This window comes from Rana temporaria, chromosome 4, assembly GCF_905171775.1.
Source record: "Rana temporaria chromosome 4, aRanTem1.1, whole genome shotgun sequence".
Lineage (NCBI taxonomy): Eukaryota > Metazoa > Chordata > Amphibia > Anura > Ranidae > Rana > Rana temporaria.
Window position 1 is genome coordinate 159,239 of NC_053492.1, and position 13,132 is coordinate 172,370.

Consider the following 13,132-nt stretch of genomic DNA (forward strand, 5'->3'; position numbering starts at 1 on the left):
TGCACCCCATGTCCTCCATTCTGCACCCTTCTCCTGCACCCCATGTCCTCCATTCTGAACCCTTCTCCTGCATCCCATGTCCTCCATTCTCCTGCATCCCATGTCCTCCATTCTCCTGCACCCCATGTCCTCCATTCTGCACCCTTCTCCTGCATCCCATGTCATCCATTCTGCACCCTTCTCCTGCACCCCATGTCCTCCATTCTGCACCCTTCCGTGCATCTCATGTGCTGCAGTAACCTACACCCTTCTCTGGTACCCTACACTGCATGTTATGCATCCCATGTCCTGCATTCTGCACAATGTATCCTTCCCCTGAACCCCATGTTTTGCACCCTCCTCCTGAAGGTCCTGAGGTGACCTACACTTTTCTCTGGTACCCTGCACCCCATGTTCTGCACCCCATGTGCTCTGGTGACCTGCACCCTTCTCTGGTACCCTGCACCCCATGGGGGGAGAACCACTGGAGGAGTCAATAATGGATAAATATCTGGGGGTTCTAGTAGAAGACAGACTGAGCAATAGCATACAATGTCAAGCTGCAGCTACCAAAGCTGGCAGAATATCGGCATGCATAAAAAAAGGAATTTTCTCACATCGTCTTCCAGGACGGCACCCTGAGAGATGACTGGTCCCACCTGACAGGAAACACAATTTAAGAAGAGGTCAAAAACAGTGAAACGTTTTGTTGTTTTCTAATAGCTGGCTCTTAGATTCTGGGGGGTGGAAATATAATCAGTGCGGAGAGAGGTCAACGGACTCGCCAACCATCTACCCCAAATTTTGTGGAAGGTTTTGTTCCGTTTCCGGAGTTCACAAGTAATTTTATACAGTGGGATAGCGTCATTAATACGTTTTAACCAGAGGGACCTCAGAGAGGTCTGTGCACCCTTCCAGGACAGTAAAATAGCTTTTTTAACATACAAATAGAGTATGCGGAGCAGTCTCTTGTCATGGGATGACGTGTGTAAGTCACCAAAAACGCCCAATAGGCAGCTCTTGGGGTGGATTATGTTTGGGAGGCCTAAAGCTGATGAGAGGAAAGCACCCACTTCTTCCCAGAAGTCCCGAACTATCGGGCATGCCCAGAAGAAGTGTAGAAAATGGGTCTCTTGGCCACAGCTGAGAAAACAGGCAGCCAAGGGCAGGAGACCCATCTTGTGTAACCTAGCCGTAGTGAGGTGGGTTTGGTGGAAAATTTGGACCTGTATAATGCGGTGCTGAGAAGCAGTAACTGAGGCTTTATACGTATCAGTAAATTCTGACCAGTCTTTGTCTACCAGGGAGATGTCCAGAGAGGTCCACTTTACCTGAGCTTTGTGATATCCGGGGGGTTAATGTCAGTCATTAGGGCTGCATAATAGGTGGAGACAAGTTTAGTGGGGTCTGGATGTCTGAGCAGTTTTTCCAACGAGGGCAGATCAGTGGGATCGTTCAGGGAGCCAAACTGGGCATGGGTAGCGTGCCTGAGCTCTTAGTAGTAGAATAGGTACGATCTTGGTAGGTCAAAGTCTAAACGTAACTGGGAGAAAGATTTAAAGCCCTGAGCGTTGTACAGGTGACATAAATATTTAACCCCCTTAGAGTACCAGCGATTGGGGTCAGGAAGGGCGTATAATTCCTGCAGATTAGGGTTACACCACAGGGGGTTGTTGGGGGAATTCAGCCAGGTGTGTTTGACTATCTTCGTGACAATATAGAGAAAAGGGGAGTGGCAAGTATAGAGGTTCCAGGGCGGGGTTAGAGACCTGGCCTCTAGATAATATTATGCAAAGTTTCCAGGGAAGATGCGATGGCCCCCTCCGTGGAGGTACAGGCATTAGCCAGAGCCGGGCACAGCCAATGGTGGACGTGCACAAGCTGGGATGCAAAATAATATACTGAGAGTACGCTGGATGCAGGACAAGCCAGTAGCTCAATTGCATACTGTGCAAGCTCTGGCTAGTGATCCATCCTCAAGACCCAGTAAGCCAGAGGATTTTCGGTGGGGAAGGTGTCCAAGTCTGATCTTGCCCCTAGGTATTCCCGCACCATGTAAAACAGACACTGGCGATGGTTGCTGGAACCGGTCATACCTTGGGGCTGCGGACTAAAAAATTGTCTGAACGCATCGGTCAGATGGCCACCTTCTCCACCGCTCCTTCTGTGACTCACCGAAGCCTCAGCAACACGTTGTCCAGGACCAGGATTTTGTAACCCCCCTAGTCTCTGGGAACGCGTTGCACAGACCTTTCTGCAAGGCCTCCCGAAGATGTTTCATCTTCTGCTCCCTCCCTGCGCCGGGAAGATAAGCTCCGCAACCTTACTCGTGTAACGTGGATCAAGGAGAGTTGCCAGCCAGTAATGATCCCTCTCCTTGATAGCACAAATATGAGGATCCTTCCGCAGGCTTTGCAGGATCAGGGAGGCCATACAACGTAGGTTTGCTGAGGCATTCGGTGCGGAGTCCTCTGGGTCACTGAGGACGACATGATCCTCAGCCACCTCGTCCCAGCCACGTACAAGTCCATGGGTTTCTTGGGACTGTAATTGATCCCTTGAATACTGCTGCTGATACTGAGTGCTAGGCTCCACCTCCATGCTGACACAATCCTCCTCCTCCTCTTCTTCTTCCTGTGTGATAGGTGGGCAAGCAGGAACACTGTCTGGATAAAGGGGGCCTTGAGCGGTAAGGAAGTCCTCTTCTTCCTCCCTCTGTTCTGCCTCAAGGGGCCTGTCCATTATTCCATGCAGCATGTGCTCCAACATGTGGACAAGAGGGACAGTGTCACTGATGCAGGCAGTGTCACTGCTCATCATCCTCGTGGCCTCCTCAAATGGTGACAGGACAGTGCATGCAACCCTGATCAACCCTGATCATGAAAAAAAACAAGCTCCCTGACCCTGTCCTGGTGCCATATTGGCACAGATACTCATTGATGGCCCTCTGCTGCGTGTGCAGCCGCTGCAGCATGGCCAACATAGAGCTCCACCTGGTGGGCATGTCACAGATTAGGCGGTTCTTCGGCAAGTTGTATTCCCTTTGGAGGTCTGCCAGCCGAGCACTGGCATTATATGACTGTCAGAATTGTACACATAATTTCCTGGCCTGCTTCAGGACATCCTATAAGCCCGGGTACCTGCCCAAGAACCGCTGCACCACCAAGTTAAGGACATGAGCAAAACAGGGCACATGGGTCAGTTGTCCCTGTCGGAGGACGGAGAGGAGGTTGGGGCCATTGTCGCAAACCACCATTTCTGGCTTAAGCTGATGTGGCGTCAACTACCTCTGACCTGCCCCTGCAGAGCTAACAGAACCTCTGCCCCAGTGTGGCTCCTGTCTCCCAAGCACACCAGCTCAAGCACCACATGGCATCTTTTTGCCTGCGCACTTGCGTAGCCCCTTGAATGCCTACGGAGCACCACTGGTTCCGAGGACAAGGCACAGTAAGAGGCCATGGAGGAAGAATCACCAGTAGAAGCATTTTGGAGACATGGTGGCGGAACAACCTCAAACACTACTGCACCTTGTCCTGCATCCTTCCCAGCTGCCAGCAGAGTCACCTAATGCGCCATGAAAGATAGGCAACGTCCCTGTCCATGCCTGCTGGACCATGAGTCAGCGGTAATATGCACCTTACCTCCGACCGTCCTGTCCAGCGAGGCCAAGACATTGCCTTCCACATGCCGGTAGAGAGCTGGAATCGCCTTCCGTGTTTGAGAACCTGCCTCTAAGGTACAGCACATTCCACAAACTCACGGAAGGGGGCAGAGTCTACCAACTGAAAAGGTAGCAGTTGAAGTGCTATCAATTTAGCCAAGCTAGCATTCAACCGCTGGGCATGTGGATGGCTGGGAGCGAACTTCTTTCCGCTGTGCAGCAGCTGATGCAGGAAAATTTGCCTGGTACAATCTGACGTCAGTGTACCGATAGTAGATTGCTCGCAAGTACTTGGCTGTGACACACCGAATTCTACACCCTCAATCCTCTCAGTGCAGGCTTCAGAGAGGACTGAGGGTATAGTGGGGTTGGAGATCCCAGCTGATGAGGAGCAAGGAGAGGTCCGCGTTGTTCTTTGGTGGCGGCCTTATATAGTGTGGGTTGTGTACTAAACCCCCAGAGACATAATTGGCCAAAGCCACCCTAGCTTTGGCCAATTATGGCTCTCTTTGCTTACGGCGCTGTGATTGGCGTGAACGGCCCATAATGTTTGAAATTCTGCAAACGGCCAAACAGACAAAGCTCATCCCTAGCTGGTAAGGAGGTGATCAGGGACACAATTGCTAATGTGGAGGTGATCAGGGACACAATAACTGATGTGGAGGTGATCAGGGACACAAAAACTGATGTGGAGGTGATCAGGGACACAATTGCTGATGTGGAGGTGATCAGGGACACAATTGCTCATGTGGAGGTGATCAGGGACACAATAACTGATGTGGAGGTGATCGGGGACACAATAGCTGATGTGGTGGTGATCAGGGACACAATTGCTGATGTGGAGGTGATCAGGGACACCATTACTTGGGTGGTGGTGATCAGGGACGCAATAACTGATGTGGAGGTGATCTGGGACACAATTGCTGATGTGGAGGTGATCAGGGACACAATTGCTGATGTGGAGGTGATCAGGGACACAATTGCTGATGTGGAGGTGATCAGGGACACAATTGCTGATGTGGAGGTGATCAGGGACACAATTGCTGATGTGGAGGTCATCAGGGACACAATAACTGGTGTGGAGGTGATCAGGGACACAATAACTGTTGTGGAGATGATCGGGGACACAATAACTGATGTGGAGGTGATCAGGGACACAATTACTTATGTGGAGGTGATCAGGGACACAATAACTTGTGTGGAGGTGATCAGGGACACAATAACTTGTGTGGAGGTGATCAGGGACACTATAACTGGTGAGGAGGTGATCAGAGACACAATAACTTGTGTGGAGGTGATCAGGGACACAATAACTGGTGTGGAGGTGATCAGTGACACAATAACTGGTGTGGGGGTGATCAGGGACACAATAACTGATGTGGAGGTGATCAGGGACACAATAACTGATGTGGAGGTGATCAGGGACACAATAACTGATGTGGAGGTGATCGGGGACATAATAACTGGTGTGGAGGTGATCAGAGACACAATGACTGGTGTGGAGGTGATCGGGACATAATAACTGGTGTGGAGGTGATCGGGGACACAATAACTGGTGTGGAGGTGATCAGGGACACAATAACTGGTGTGGAGGTGATCTGGGACACAATAACTGGTGTGGAGGTGATCAGAGACACAATGACTGGTGTGGAGGTGATCGGGACATAATAACTGGTGTGGAGGTGATCGGGGACACAATAACTGGTGTGGAGGTGATCAGGGACACAATGACTGGTGTGGGGGTGATCAGGGACACAATAACTGGTGTGGAGGTGATCAGGGACACAATAACTGATGTGGAGGTGATCAGGGACACAATAACTGGTGTGGAGGTGATCAGGGACACAATAACTGGTGTGGAGGTGATCAGGGACACAATGACTGGTGTGGAGGTGATCAGGGACACAATAACTGGTGTGGAGGTGATCAGGGACACAATGACTGGTGTGGAGGTGATCAGGGACACAATAACTGGTGTGGAGGTGATCAGGGACACAATAACTGGTGTGGAGGTGATCAGGGACACAATAACTGGTGTGGAGGTGATCAGAGACACAATAACTGGTGTGGAGGTGATCAGAGACACAATAACTGGTGTGGAGGTGATCAGAGACACAATAACTGGTGTGGAGGTGATCAGGGACACAATAACTGGTGTGGAGGTGATCAGGGACACAATAACTGGTGTGGAGGTGATCAGAGACACAATAACTGGTGTGGAGGTGATCAGAGACACAATAACTGGTGTGGAGGTGATCAGAGACACAATAACTGGTGTGGAGGTGATCAGGGACACAATAACTGGTGTGAAGGTGATCAGGGACACAATAACTGTGTGGAGGTGATCAGGGACACAATAACTGGTTGACGGTGATCAGGGACAAATAACAGGTGTGGAGGGTGATCGGGACACAATAACTGGTGTGGATGGTGATCAGAGACACAATAACTGGTGTGAGAGGTGATCAGGGACACAATAACTGTGTGGAGGTGATCAGGGACACAATAACTGGTGTGGAGGTGATCAGGGACACAATAACTGGTGTGGAGGTGATCGAGACACAATAACTGGTTGTGGAGGTGATCAGGGACACAATAACTGGTGTGGAGGTGATCAGGGACACAATAACTGGTGTGGAGTGATCAGGGACACAATAACTGGTGTGGAGGTGATCAGGGACACTATAACTGGTGGTGGATGGTGATCAGAGACACAATAACTGGTGTGGAGGTGATCAGGGACACAATAACTGATGAGGAGGTGATCAGGGACACAATAACTGGTGTGGAGGTGATCGGGGACACAATGACTGGTGTGGAGGTGATCAGGGACACAATGACTGGTGTGGAGGTGATCAGGGACACAATAACTAGTGTGGAGGTGATCAGGGACACAATGACTGGTGTGGAGGTGATCAGGGACACAATAACTGGTGTGGAGGTGATCAGGGACACAATAACTGGTGTGGAGGTGATCGGGGACACAATAACTGATGTGGAGGTGATCAGAGACACAATAACTGGTGATATAATAAGTAATATAGCAGCTAATATTATAAGATGAATGAAGTAGGTGTAAAGTGGAAGCAGTAGATCTGCAGAGAATATTATTGGGGCCCCTAGCACTTTATATATGAATGTCTCCACATATTTTAGTGTATTTGTGATAATTGATGGGCGGCACACACAATAGGACAGCGCTGTGACACATAATGCTCTTCTAGGTGATAAAGGGAAGACTTACCTTTGTTACAGCAGCAGTCCGGTAGAAGTTATTTCTGGAGGTATTTGAGTTGTTACACATAGCGCAGGTTTTTTTCTATTTATATTGGGGACATAATTGCCCAAATCTGGGGATCAGGAGCCATTTCCACCCTTTACTCTCGGCTGGGGTTCTTTGTATCCATATAACAGATGTTCTACATGACTAAATCTCACATCAATTTTACTGCAAAATCAAAGGGGCCAAAATGTCTCTCCCCTCCCCCGAGCAGTAATATATTTCTATCCCCCTTGGTGGGAGTGGAGATGACCCATCTATAAGGATATACAGTACACACACAGCACAAGGCCGTGTTCACACTACGAGATGTTTCTGCAGTTCCTCTGATCTCCACAAGATGGCAGACAGGAAGTCTCTATGGAAGACAGGAAGTGATGTCAGGCACAGACAGGAAGTTCCGGGTGAGAGGTGAGTCGGGAAGAAGTAGTGAGGAGACGTCGCTGGAAGAGGCAGCAGAGGAGGTAATAAGATCTTATTTTCTATTTACACCCAGTAACCCCCGTCATGTCCGTCCTCTTCCTCCATAGTCACTGTGACGTCTTTTATCTCCAGCAGATGATGATACACACATATATAGTGTGGAGACCTAGATTAACCCCTTCAGGATCGGAACATTCCCCCACTTGTGGAGACGGAACATTCTCCTCATATTGGAGACGTGTCACCTTTCCCACCAATCACCTTCTCACCTCATCAGTCTATACTAACAGTTATATGACGTTTATTAGAGATGGGGGTGGGGGGTATGCATACCTCCCAACTGTCCCTGATTTCGAGGGACTGTCCCTGATTTGGAGCAATGTCCCTCATTCTCATCATTTGTCCCTCATTTTGGTCTGATCTATATAGTTGTATATAAAATGCACTTTTTATCTATCAAAAAGTGTTTCCCAGTGCTAAACTTTCATCTGATTTCTAAATTGCTGCATTTGTAAATTCCAAAAGCCAATACAAAGAAATAGTAGTGGTAAAACAAGCACTTGTGGGTTTAACCAATCTTATTTTTTTGTACAATTCTCCTTTAACCACTTCCCGACGGCCGTACGAATATGTGCGGCCGCGGCGTGCCTGCCGCATTCCTGAGATACCGATGCGTGTGCCTGGTGGCCGCGATGTCCGCCAGGCACTCGCAATCGGCGGTTACAGGGACAAGGACGTGGAGCTCTGTGTGTAATGATGGGGTGTAAACACAGAGATCCACGTCCTGTCAGGGGAGAGAGGAGACCGATCTGTGTCCCTTGTACAAAGGGACACAGCATCGGGCACCTCCCCCAGTCACCCCCCTCCCCCCACAGTTAGAACACAGCCAGAGAATACATTTAACCCCTTCCATGCCCCCCTAGTGTTAACCCCTTCACTGCCAGTCACATTTATACAGTAATCGGTGCATTTTTATAGCACTGATCGCAGTATAAATGTGAATGGCGCCAAAAATGTGTCCGATGTGTCCGCCATAACGTCGCAGTCCCAATAAAAATTGCAGATCACCACCATTACTAGTAAAAAAAATAATAATAATAAAAATTAATAATAATTCTGTCCCCTATTTTGTAAGCGCTATAACTTTTGCGCAAACCAGTCGCTTATTGCGATTTTTTTTTTTTACCAAAAATATGTAGAAGAATACATATCGGCCTAAACTGGGCTATTTATTATAGTAACAAGTAAAAAATATTGACTTTTTTTCAAAATTGTCGCTTTTTTTTGTTTATAGCGCAAAAAATAAAAAACGCAGAGGTGATCAAATACCACCAAAAGAAAGCTCTATTGGTGGGGAAAAAAATACGCCAATTTTGTTTGGGAGCCACGTCGCATGACCGCGCAATTGTCAGTTAAAACGACGCAGTGCCAGAAGCTGAAATTTCACCTGGTCAGGAAGGGGTATACGTGCCCAGTAAGGAAGTGGTTAAGGGGGAGTGGCAAGGGGTGTGTCCTATGCCTGCATACTTTTGCTGATAGGTGTCCCTCATTCCCATCTCAGAAAGTTGGGAGGTATGGGTATGTAGGGGGGATTGGAAAATGTATGGCCCGGATTCACAGACGACTTACGCCAACGTATCTATTGATACGCGGCGTAAGTTCAAAGATGCGCCGTCGTATCTATGCCCTGTATTCAGGAACCTAGATACGCCTGAAATATGGCTTCAGCCGACGTAAGTTGCCGTACGCCGTCGTATCTTGGGTGCATATTTACACTGGCTGCAAGGGGCGCTTCTGTAGATTTACGTGTCAAATATGCAAATGACCTAGATACGCCGATTCACGAACGTACATGCGCCCGCTACGCCGTTTACGTAAGGCTTACGTCCGGCGTCAAGTTACCCCTGCTATATGAGGCGCTGGTAATGCAAAGTATGGACGTCGGAACAAGCGTATATTTTTACGTTGTTTACGTAAGTCGTACGTGAATGGGGCTGTGCGTAGGTTACGTTCACGTCACAGGCATTGAGCCGGCGTATCTTAGGGAGTAAGTTCGACGTGATTCTGAGCATGCGCCGTACGATCGGCGCTTCATTTACATGGGGTCACGATTTATTTCAATACAACACGCCCCCTACCAGCCTACTTTGAATTAGGCGTGGTTACACTGGCCCATTTTTGCTACGCCAACGTAACTTAGTGAGCAAGTGCTTTGTGAATACTGTTCTTGCCTCACTATGTTACGTCGGCGTAGTGCAAATGGGATGCGCTACGCTGGCCAAAAGATACGCCATTGTATCTGAATCTGGCCCTACGTCTTTATTTTATAAGATTCAAATAGGAAGAAAGAGGGAAAAATATAATTTGTAGTGAATGTCCTGAAAACGAATGTCTCCATAATTAGGGGTGCAACGGATCAAAAAACTCACGGTTCGCATCGTTCCTCGGATCAGGAGTCACAGATCGGATAATTTTTCGGATCGGCAAAAAAAAAAAGATCTCCCCCCCACTGTAATATCCACATCTCCCCCACTGTAATATCCACACCTCCCCCCACTGTAATATCCACATCTCCCCCCCACTGTAATATCCACATCTCCCCCCCACTGTAATATCCACATCTTCTCTCCCCCACTGTAATATCCACATCCCCCCCCACTGTAATATTCACATCTCTCCCCCACTGTAATATCCACATCCCCTCTCCCCCCACTGTAATATCCACATCTCCCCCCCACTGTAATATCCACATCTCCCCCCCACTGTAATATCCACATCTCCCCCCCACTGTAATATCCACATCTTCTCTCCCCCACTGTAATATCCACATCCCCCCCACTGTAATAACCACATCTCCCCCCCCACTGTAATATCCACATCTCCCCCCATTGTAATATCCACATCCCCCCCCACTGTAATATCCACATCTACCCCCACTGTAATATTCACATCTCTCCCCCACTGTAATATCCACATCTCCCCCCCACTGTAATATCCACATCCCCCCCCACTGTAATAGCCACCCCCCCACTGTAATATCCACTCCCCCCACTGTAATATCCACATCTCCCCCCCCACTGTAATATCCACATCTCCCCCCCCACTGTAATATCCACATCTCCCCCCCACTGTAATATCCACATCACCCCCACTGTAATATCCACATCTCCCCCCCACTGTAATATCCACATCTCCCCCCCACTGTAATATCCACATCTCCCCCCCCACTGTAATATCCACATCTCCCCCCCACTGTAATATCCACATCACCCCCCCACTGTAATATCCACATCACCCCCACTGTAATATCCACATCTCCCCCCCCCACTGTAATATCCACATCCCCCCCACTGTAATATCCACATCTCCCCCCCACTGTAATATCCACATCTCCTCTCCCCCACTGTAATATCCACATCTCTCCCCCACTGTAATATGCACATCTCCCCCCCCCACTGTAATATGCACATCTCCCCCCCCACTGTAATATGCACATCTCCCCCCCCACTGTAATATGCACATCTCCCCCCCCACTGTAATATGCACATCTCCCCCCCCCACTGTAATATCCACATCTCCCCCCCACTGTAATATCCACATCTTCTCTCCCCCACTGTAATATCCACATCTCCCCCCCACTGTAATATCCACATCTTCCCCCCACTGTAATATCCACATCTCCCCCCCCCACTGTAATATCCACACTCCCCCCCACTGGAATATCCACACTCCCCCCCACTGGAATATCCACATCTCCCCCCACTGTAATATCCACATCTCCCCCCCACTGTAATATCCACATCTCCTCCCCCCCCCGCTATTGTGTACATTGATTACCCCCCGGGGCTTCTGTCTCAATACACATAATAGTCTTTCTATCCAACCTATTGGACCAATCCCTGTTGACTATTTCAAGTCCTCATTTGCATGATTAAGGAGGACCTGAGTGAGGACTGCATATACTTTACAATTGACCAATAGGAAAGCGGTTGTTGGGAGTGGGATGTTCCAAATTTTGTATAAAAGTGTGCTGTGTACTTGAAAATAATGAGTCCTGCTTGAACATACATACAGCCTGTCTGGTGTGTGTTCTTAATGGGTCTGAACGGCAAAAAGCTGTAGTTTGGACCCCGGAACCTTGGATGACTGGACCATCAGACATTGCAATCTGCAAGCTGACTCAATACTAGCAGAGGAGTGTCGGGAGAGCAGAACCGGGCGAGCAAAGGATCTCGTCACAAACCCCCTCGGTGCAGACACCCCCCTCTCAGTACAGACACCCCCCAGGGAGTATAGGCAGACACCCCCCAGGGAGTATAGGCAGACACCCCCCAGGTAGTACAGACAGACCTCCCCCCCAGGTAGTACAGACAGACCTCCCCCCCAGGTAGTACAGACAGACCTCCCCCCCAGGTATTACAGACAGACCTCCCCCCAGGTAGTACAGACAGACCTCCCCCCAGGTAGTACAGACAGACCTCCCCCCAGGTAGTACAGACAGACCCCCCCAGTTAGTACAGACAGACCCCCCACCAGCTAGTACAGACAGACCCCCCCGGTAGTACAGACAGACCCCCCCAGTAGTATGATTCCCAGTGGTGTGTCTCACAAGTGCTCCTCCTCCTGTGGGTGTAAACAGAGGAGGGCCCCTGCCGGGTGTACCAAGATGGCCGCGGCTCCGGAGCTAGGCCGAAGCCGCGGCCTTTCCTAATGTTATGGCCTCGGCTCCGGAGCTACGCCGAAGCCGCAGCCTTTCCTAATGTTATGGCCGCGGCTTCAGCATAGCTCCGGAGCCACGGCCATTACATTAGGAAAGGCCGCGGCCTCGGCCTAGCTCCGGAGCCACGGCCATAACATTAGGAAAGGCCGCGGCCTCGGCCGAGCTCCAGAGCCACGGCCATAACATTAGGAAAGGCCGTGGCTTCGGCCTAGCTCCGAAGCCGCGGCAATCCGCAGATCACAGCGTGTGCCGATCCGAAGGGGGTGACCCGTTCGGATCATGGATCAACCTTGATCCATTGCACCACTATCCATAATGATCCCAGTCTCAGATCTTCATCCTAAAATGTGATCAGTGAAGTCTCCGGAGTAGACGGAGATCACAGGAATATGATGTGTCCTGGCAAAGCCTAATGACAACGTTCCTCTATTATTTAGGAGAAGTGTGACGCACCCGGGAGAAATGACTCTGTGTACAGATACCTCACAGAGCGCCCCTCACAGCTCCTCCTCCCAATCTCCCTCCAACCAGAGTCAGAGAATCCTATGACATCACACTGACCTCACAGCTCCTCCTCCCAATGTCCCTCCAACCAGAGTCAGAGAATCCTATGACATTACACTGACCTCACAGCTCCTCCTCTCAATGTCCCTCCAACCAGAGTCAGCAAATCCTATGACATCACACTGACCTCACAGCTCCTCCTCCCAATGTCCCTCCAACCAGAGTCAGAGAATCCTATGACATCACACTGACCCCACAGCTCCTCCTCTCAATGTCCCTCCAACCAGAGTCAGAGAACCCTATGACATCACACTGGCCTCATAGCTAGCTCATCCTCTCAATGTCCTTCCATCCAGAGTCAGAGAATACTATGACATCACACTGACCTCACAGCTCCTCCTCCCAATGTCCCTCCAACCAAAGTCAGAGAATCCTATGACATCACACTGACCTCACAGCTCCTCCTCTCAATGTCCCTCCAATCCAAGTCAGAGAATCTTATGACATCACACTGGCCTCACAGCTCCTCCTCTCAATGTCCCTCCAATCCAAGTCAGAAAATCCT